A 7,549-nucleotide genomic window follows, 5' to 3' on the forward strand; every position below is an offset into this window, starting at 1 on the left:
GTAGAACAGTCCACAGGACTTATAATTTTCAATCATGTAATTGATTGGCATTTGGCAACATATATTTAGACTAATTACCACTTGGTAAACTAAATTTCATCTTGCACCATACCCCACACGTTGCTCAAGGAGTTAAGGCAGAATCAATTCTTTTTCACGCGAATCATGCTTGTTCTTTAGGAGTCTTAATTGCCTCTTCCGTTTCTCAAATAGTTCTTGAAAAGCCAAACTCTTGATTGTGTGGCTTGGATCGCATGGGATGCATATCCCTAAATGGATTGAGGCTTTTCATATATATATATATATATATATATTTCACGCATAGTTCAGCTAGTTCAACATAGTTTGACTCTTTGCCTCTTCAGTTTCTCAAATAGATCTCAACAGACTCAAAGAGTTTAATGCTCTCAACCACCCACACCCCACGTTCAATGCGAGTTGATCTGCCTTTCTCTCACAAATCTCTCTAAGCCTCATTATTTGTAGGCTTTCTCTCAACCTCTCTTATCTGGACTCTGCACAATCCGATCTCGAAGCTTTACCCCTAAGATTTGGTAGTCAAATCTTGAGCATGATGACAGCCTATCTTGGGCTCATCCTCACGATTCATCTCTTATGGGCAGATATGTTTTGTCTAAAATATTTCTAATAATAAATATAGACTCCTATGCAACCTTAACCAAACAGATTACCAAATATGCAAAGCAGTAAAGATAAATAACACAGATATTTGGTTACGAAGTGGAAACTCTTTGCATTAAAGAGAAAAACCATTTTGGGGTAGCCAAACTCAGGAAATCAATTATCAGAAGAAATAGCTAATTACAAGAAGTTCGTACCCACAACCATTTACAGTAGTCACTCTCTTAAGTTCTAATAAGCGTCTACTTGTCTGCCTCTCCCCCAGACCCGTCTGAAGAATTCTTCAATTGATCTTCCTTAACTAGAGCTCCTTTCCAGTCAGACTTCAATGGTTGAACGCCAAATACATGAAACACTTTAAAAGAGATACATATAACTATTTATGCCTAATAATCCTTCTCTTAGCACAATGGAATCTCTACTGGAATTCTTAAAGAAACACTGCCTAGGAGCCCCTTTAAATAGGCTATGGAAATCCTAAAATAAGTTAGGAACAGTTTCCTAGGCGGCGGTGTCTGGACATGTCTATCACATGTCCGGACATATATCAGAAAGTAAACTTTCTGTGAAGCGTGTCTGGACATGTTGCCCTAGTGTCCAGACATCTGCAAGAAAAACCTTTCTGTGTTCGCTATCTTGTATTGAGTGTCCGAACATCTTGTAGAACAGGTTCTTTCTGGAAGTTGCATTCACTGGGCTGTCCGGACATGTGAGAGAACAAGACTTTATTGTGACTTGCGTACGCTGGGATGTCCGGACATGTTGAGAACATAGACTTACTGTCAATCATGTCCAAACACGGCTTCTAGCTGTCCGAACATCTTGAAGAAAATTTGAAAATTTAGGAACAAATAATTATGTAGAATATTTTCCAGATCACTGCTCTTTCCTTTCTTGATTAATATTCTGTAATACTCTCCTTAGTCAGCTCTTTCCTTTCATGATTAATATTTTACAATATTCTTCTTATTTGGCTATTTCCTTTCTTAATTAATATTCTGCAATATTCTTCTCACTTGACTCTTTCATTTCTTGAATAAAACAAATAAGTTTTGACACCGAATTTGCCAATACTAAAAACCCAACAAACTGCCCATTTGGCAATTCGGTGAAAAAACCCAATTACAATAAAAAGCTCAAGTAAAAAACAATTAAAACCCAAAGCCCAACATAAATTTATATGAAATTCTGAGTCTAACTTGTTCTCTGAAATATGAACAAATTATTAAACGCATAGAGATTTGAAGTAGTAAAACTCAGATTAACATAAAGATGGGTCATTGAATGTACAACATCAAAAATCATCAAAGTAATTACTTCCCCTATCAAAGTAATTCAAACATTCTCCTCCCTTTTGTCACGAAATAACAAAGGGTTCCAAAAGAATGATCAAACACAGAAGCCAACAATAAAAACAAACCAAAACAATGACCCATGCATGAAATGCAACACCATGAATAATAGAACACATGATATGCAGAATTGAATAGATTTTTTTTAAAAATAAAAAATAAAATAAAATAAAATAAAATTCTCCCACTCAATGTATGATCCAATATCCAAGAAAAACAACACAATAACAACAAAGCAATGAAAGGGAGGGGCAATTTAAACAAAAACTAACACACTAAACAGCCATCCAGGCACACCACAAACAATTTTTTTTTTTTTTTTAAAGGGTAAAACACCTTATTGGTACCTGTAGTTTGGAAACTTTATTTTTTGTCCCCTGTGTTTTCATTTGTATCACAGATGATACCTGTGGTTTGGGAAAAGACGGAATTGATACCTCTTTTAGTTTTTCCGTCCAAAAACTAATGGCTTGCCACATCAGCGCCACATAACAACCCTAAGACTGCGACACCTGTTACGCTTACCACGTCATTAATCCTAAGTGTTGAATCAATTTCATATAATTTACCAAAAATCCACGTAAACCAAAATCAAGCGTCTTCCTCGCCTCTTAGCAACCAAAATCCCGATAATGATCGAACCCTAACCCCAACTCCAGCCGACCATTTCTCCCCAAACCAAACACAGAATCTTTAGCAGATCAGGCCGATTAGCTGTTCTTCAGTCGACATTCCCCCAAAATGGCAAAAATCGTCGAACCCTAACTAGCTCCAAACGACCGTTTCTCCCCAAACCAAATCCCAAATTTAAAGCAGATCAGGCCAATTATTCCATCTAAACTCCCTCACGAGATGAAATCAAGTCACCTACGAGATTCGAAAGGGAATGAAGTTTTCCGTGGTTTAGACAAGGTTGGATTTAGATCATTTTATTTTATTTTTTAAAAAAATTTGTTGACATTTTGTTTCGGTTGGATCTAATTTAAATTTTTTTTTTTTTGGTTTTTTGAATCTAACGAAGTCATCATCTAGATCTTCGCCGGTGGGCTATGTTGAGATGTCCTATGTTTGTTTTTGCGATTTACCTGCACCATTGAAGACATCTTGGATTACGGAAAACCCTAGAAGAAGATTTTGGGGCTGCACCACCTATGATCCAAAAGTGAGTAGTTTTATGATCGAAGTACTTCCAGTAGATAATTTGAGTGTCTTCTTACTGACTGCTTTGATATACTTCAACATATAGACAAAAGTTGTAAGCCGAGTTTTAAGATGGCTAGACAAACCAACTTGTGCAAGGGCTATGGAGGTCTTAGCTGAGATTACGAAGAAGGTTAATGACTTGGAGGATGAGAATGGCAGATGCATGGCAAGGATTAAAGAGTTGGAGAATGAAAATGACAGTTGCATGGAAAGGGTTAAGCAATTGTAGAAGGGGGATGATAAACACATGGAAATCATCAAGTGTCTAAAGAAGGAAAATGACGGGCAAGGGAGAAATTTTTCATGTATACTTTGTTGTTGTCATGGTATACAATGTTGTTGGTTGCTATGGTTGGACTTAGTAAATGACATGTAGTTTGACATAGATATGTGAATTATGTAACTTTGAACTCCCCCTGTGGCTTTATTAATTTTATGTGTTTGCCCCCTATGGTTGTATGTGAATTATGTAACTTTGAACCCCCCCTGTGGGTTTATTAATTCCATGTTTTACCTTGGACTTATTAAATGGCTTGTAGTTTGACATATGTCTGTTGTATATCAAAATAACCTATTGACAACAATTCAATCCTTCATAAACAAAAAATGACCAAAACACAATATAACATGTATAACAATTCTCAACACAAAATAATATGTGTGGCCAACTGATATAACCCTAAATAACCCACAAAATAAATTTAATGTTTTGACCCCTATGGTTTTAATAAATACCACAAATGGTACATTGGTTTTATAATTGTACCACAAATGGTACCTTAGTTTTGTAATTGTACAACAAATGGTACTTTTGTACACAATGTAATGTCCTAGAAAATATTTAATGGGTTTATTAGGACAAAAATAAAAATAAGTCTACTTGGTGTGGCAAAATAAAACAAAATGTTTTATTTTGATCCTATAGACTTGTAAATTGTAGCCAAGAAAATAAAATACAACAGAATATTTTTAAAGTCTAAAAAAAAGAAAAGAATTAGAAAAAAAAAAAGAAAAGAAAAAGAAAGAGGATAGAAATTACGTAAAGAAAATAAGAAATAAAAAATAATAATAAATAAGGTGAGACGCATGCCTTAAAAAGAAATGAAAGGTTGTAAGACCCTTCATCTAAAAGAGGCGTCTGCCTCTTTATTAAAGAAAAAAAAAAAGTGAGGTGGCGCACAGATGTGCGTCCCTCAGGAAGAAAAGAAAAGAGGCAGATCGCCTCTCTTGGATAGAACAGAAAAGAAAAGGAAAAAGAAAGGAGGAGTGAGCTCTTAGTCCCACAAGAAGAAAAATTGTGATCTACGAAGATCAAACGGTCGAATCTTCAATCCGTTTTCGGAAACATGATTCTTGCACTCGGATCTACGTTCTTACCGATTGTTTTAAGGTAAAACACTAAACTCACAATTTTGTGATTTTTGGGTAAAATCCTAAATATGAGTTTAATCCTCTATATTCTTTAGGTATTTGAGCTTATTGGAGCTTACTTGAGGCAACCCAAACTTTGGGTTGAGGTTTGGTGAATTTGGGTAAGCTTTTCCTCAAGCCTTAATTTTTGGGTATTTGATATTTGTGAGATTTTATGAGATTAACCCTTAGTAAAGGCCATTGAGTTAATAATATTGTTATTGGGGTTAAGTTTAGGGAAACCCTAATTTGATGGATTAAATTAATTTGAGGTTTGTAATTATTTAAAATTAGATTGTTAATTTATGGGCTAATTGTGGTGATAGTGATGATTAACCCCAAATTAACCATGGGTTTTGTAAAAAATAAATATTTGTGGGGTTAGGTTTTAATGTTGGTAATTTGTATAAATTTGGAGTTTTATTTATAAGCCTAGGAATATTGCTAAGTATGAGTTTAGGCAATTGATGGGTAAAATAGTCAGTAAGCAATTCAAAGTGAAAATTAGTGTAATTATTTGATAGAAACTAAATGGATGCAATATATTATGTACAGCGGCACTTTGTGGATTGAACCTAGGACTTGTTAGTGTTGGGTATAAGCAGTCATGTGATATTTTACTCACTGAAAAACTGTTATTTTTATATATTATAGGATTACAAAATATATATGTTGTTTTATAAATCCAAACCAACTGTATGTTGAATATATTTGTTTTGCTCGATTTGAGTACTTTAGAGTATGTTCAAATATATCAATGATAGTTTCAGAATCTAGTATTGTGTGTTGCATGATTTGGATGAAGTATTGAATTGTTTAGCAAAATGATTTATCAGGATGATACAGTAAGGCAATATTTACTTGTCAAGCACAGAGCATGTAGCATAGAGCATAAAGCATACAGTAACCCAGCAGTAACACAATAGCAGCCCAGTAACAGTTCAGTTCAGCAGTTTAACAGTAGCATATCAGCATGCATAGCATATATAGCATGATTTAAATTGTGTGATGTTTTCATGATATAGAATATTATAGAATATTGTAGTTTTTATGCTAGACGTATTAATATGCCTAAGATTTTTAATGGAAAAGAGCTTATGTATATTGATATCATCTAGTTGCATGATTTAAGAACATTGAGCTTGGACGTACAAGGGTATTGTCATTGTTCGGTATGAGTAATATAGTGTCCTGGGAGTAGGTAAATGGATTGTCATAGACATGAAGTTGTAATGCCCTAGGATTCGGTTTTAATCATATTCGGAAAATGATAGTAAGCTTGTACTAAAGAGCGAGATGGCATGTTTTAAGCTTGGTGTACTTGGTTGTGACGCTATTGGTTACGATATCAGTGTGACTTGGGAGTAGGTAGATGGATTGTCGTGGTACATCAGTAAGAAGTGCTTGGATATCAGAGTTGTACTCTAGTAACCGCATGGACAACTATGTGCCATAGACATGAAGTTGTAATGCCCTGAGGCACGGTGATATCATAGTTAATAACATTAGATCTTTGTGCATTTGAGCTACCAACATAAAAGTTTTATTGTAAGTGGGTGTATACGTGGTTGCATCCAAGCCATTGGAACATCTACGTATGAGTCCAACTTCATTGTATGTTTTAAATATTTTCTGATAGTCGGTGTTCGCTATATCAACTATGGGAGTTTTCAAACAAAAGTTTATAAATTGGTAGCTGTTATACGCGAGACTAGAAAGGAAAAAGTCGGTTCTTTGCAAAAACTCAGTTAGTTTAATATCGCTGAGGTCTCGGTATTATGTACTGAGGCGGTGAACTCATCATTTTACCTATATAGATGTGGCAAACCCCCACAACCGTATAGATGATGTCCCTTTGACTGCAGGCACACCTGACTTAGAGGAGGACCTCGTAGCTGCGTATTTGGGATATTACGATTGAAGCACACCGCGACAATCATAATGAGTTGGACTATGGAGTTCACTCTTTTGGGGTATTTTGTATATGGCTAGTGACATAGGTGTCACATATTCTTTTGTGTAGCCATTCTTTTGTATTAGTGGATAATTGTAAGCCTTAAACAATTAGACAGATATATGGCTCTTTTGTATGGACCACATGTATTTTTAGATACGCTTTCTGTTATGAGTTTTAGTGTTATAATTATTCCCCTGTTAGATATTACTCTAAATATCAGGTACATGATTTGGAGCATGTACGTATGTTGGCTGAGCGACACGTAGTCGTGCCATTGTGATGACCTTTTTATGTTTTATAAATGTTTTATACAAAAAAAAAAAAAGAAAAAAAAAAAAAGGGTTGTCACACACAATCAATGTTTGGTGTGTTTGGTATGCCTGGTTTGTATCAAAATAACTTGTACAACTGTTGTGTATCAAATATGCCTGTTATGTATCAAAATAACCAGTTGACAACAATTCAACCCTTCATAAACAAAAATGACCAAAACACAAAATAACACGTGTAACAATTCTCAACACAAAATAATATGTGTGGCCAACTGATATAACCCAAAATAAACCACAAAATAAATTTAATGTTTTGCCTGTGGTTTTAATAAATATCACAAATGGTACATTGGTTTTATAATTGTATCACAAATGGTACCTTAGTTTTATAATTGTTTCATAAATGGTACATTTGTACACAATCAATGTTTGGTGTGTTTGGTATGCTTGGTTTGTATCAAAATGTAACCCTTCATAAACAAAAAATGACCAAAACACAAAACTCCATTAAGTACCAATTTTTTGCAACACAAAATAACATGTGTAACAATTCAACCCTTCATAAAAAAAGAAAAAAAGAAAAAAGAAAAAAAAAAGACCAAATCATCCAACCCAATCTATACATAAAAAATTACTCTGTTTAAGAATTTACATCCATCCAACCCTATCTATACATCGAAAGTTACATCAATTGACTTAACCACTTCATGAAC

General features: G+C 34.5%; 1 long non-coding RNA gene across 1 annotated transcript; it reads left to right on the plus strand.

Annotated features, from left to right (window-relative positions):
• Positions 1 to 4,377: 4,377 nt before the first annotated feature.
• LOC133867728 (uncharacterized) lies at positions 4,378 to 6,753 on the plus strand. Its single transcript, XR_009900153.1, has 3 exons — positions 4,378 to 4,587; positions 4,664 to 4,729; positions 6,473 to 6,753. It is a non-coding gene; the product is annotated as an uncharacterized LOC133867728 (long non-coding RNA).
• The last annotated feature ends 796 nt before the right edge of the window (positions 6,754 to 7,549 follow it).

Source organism: Alnus glutinosa, chromosome 5 (genome assembly GCF_958979055.1).
Source record: "Alnus glutinosa chromosome 5, dhAlnGlut1.1, whole genome shotgun sequence".
NCBI classification, from domain to species: domain Eukaryota; kingdom Viridiplantae; phylum Streptophyta; class Magnoliopsida; order Fagales; family Betulaceae; genus Alnus; species Alnus glutinosa.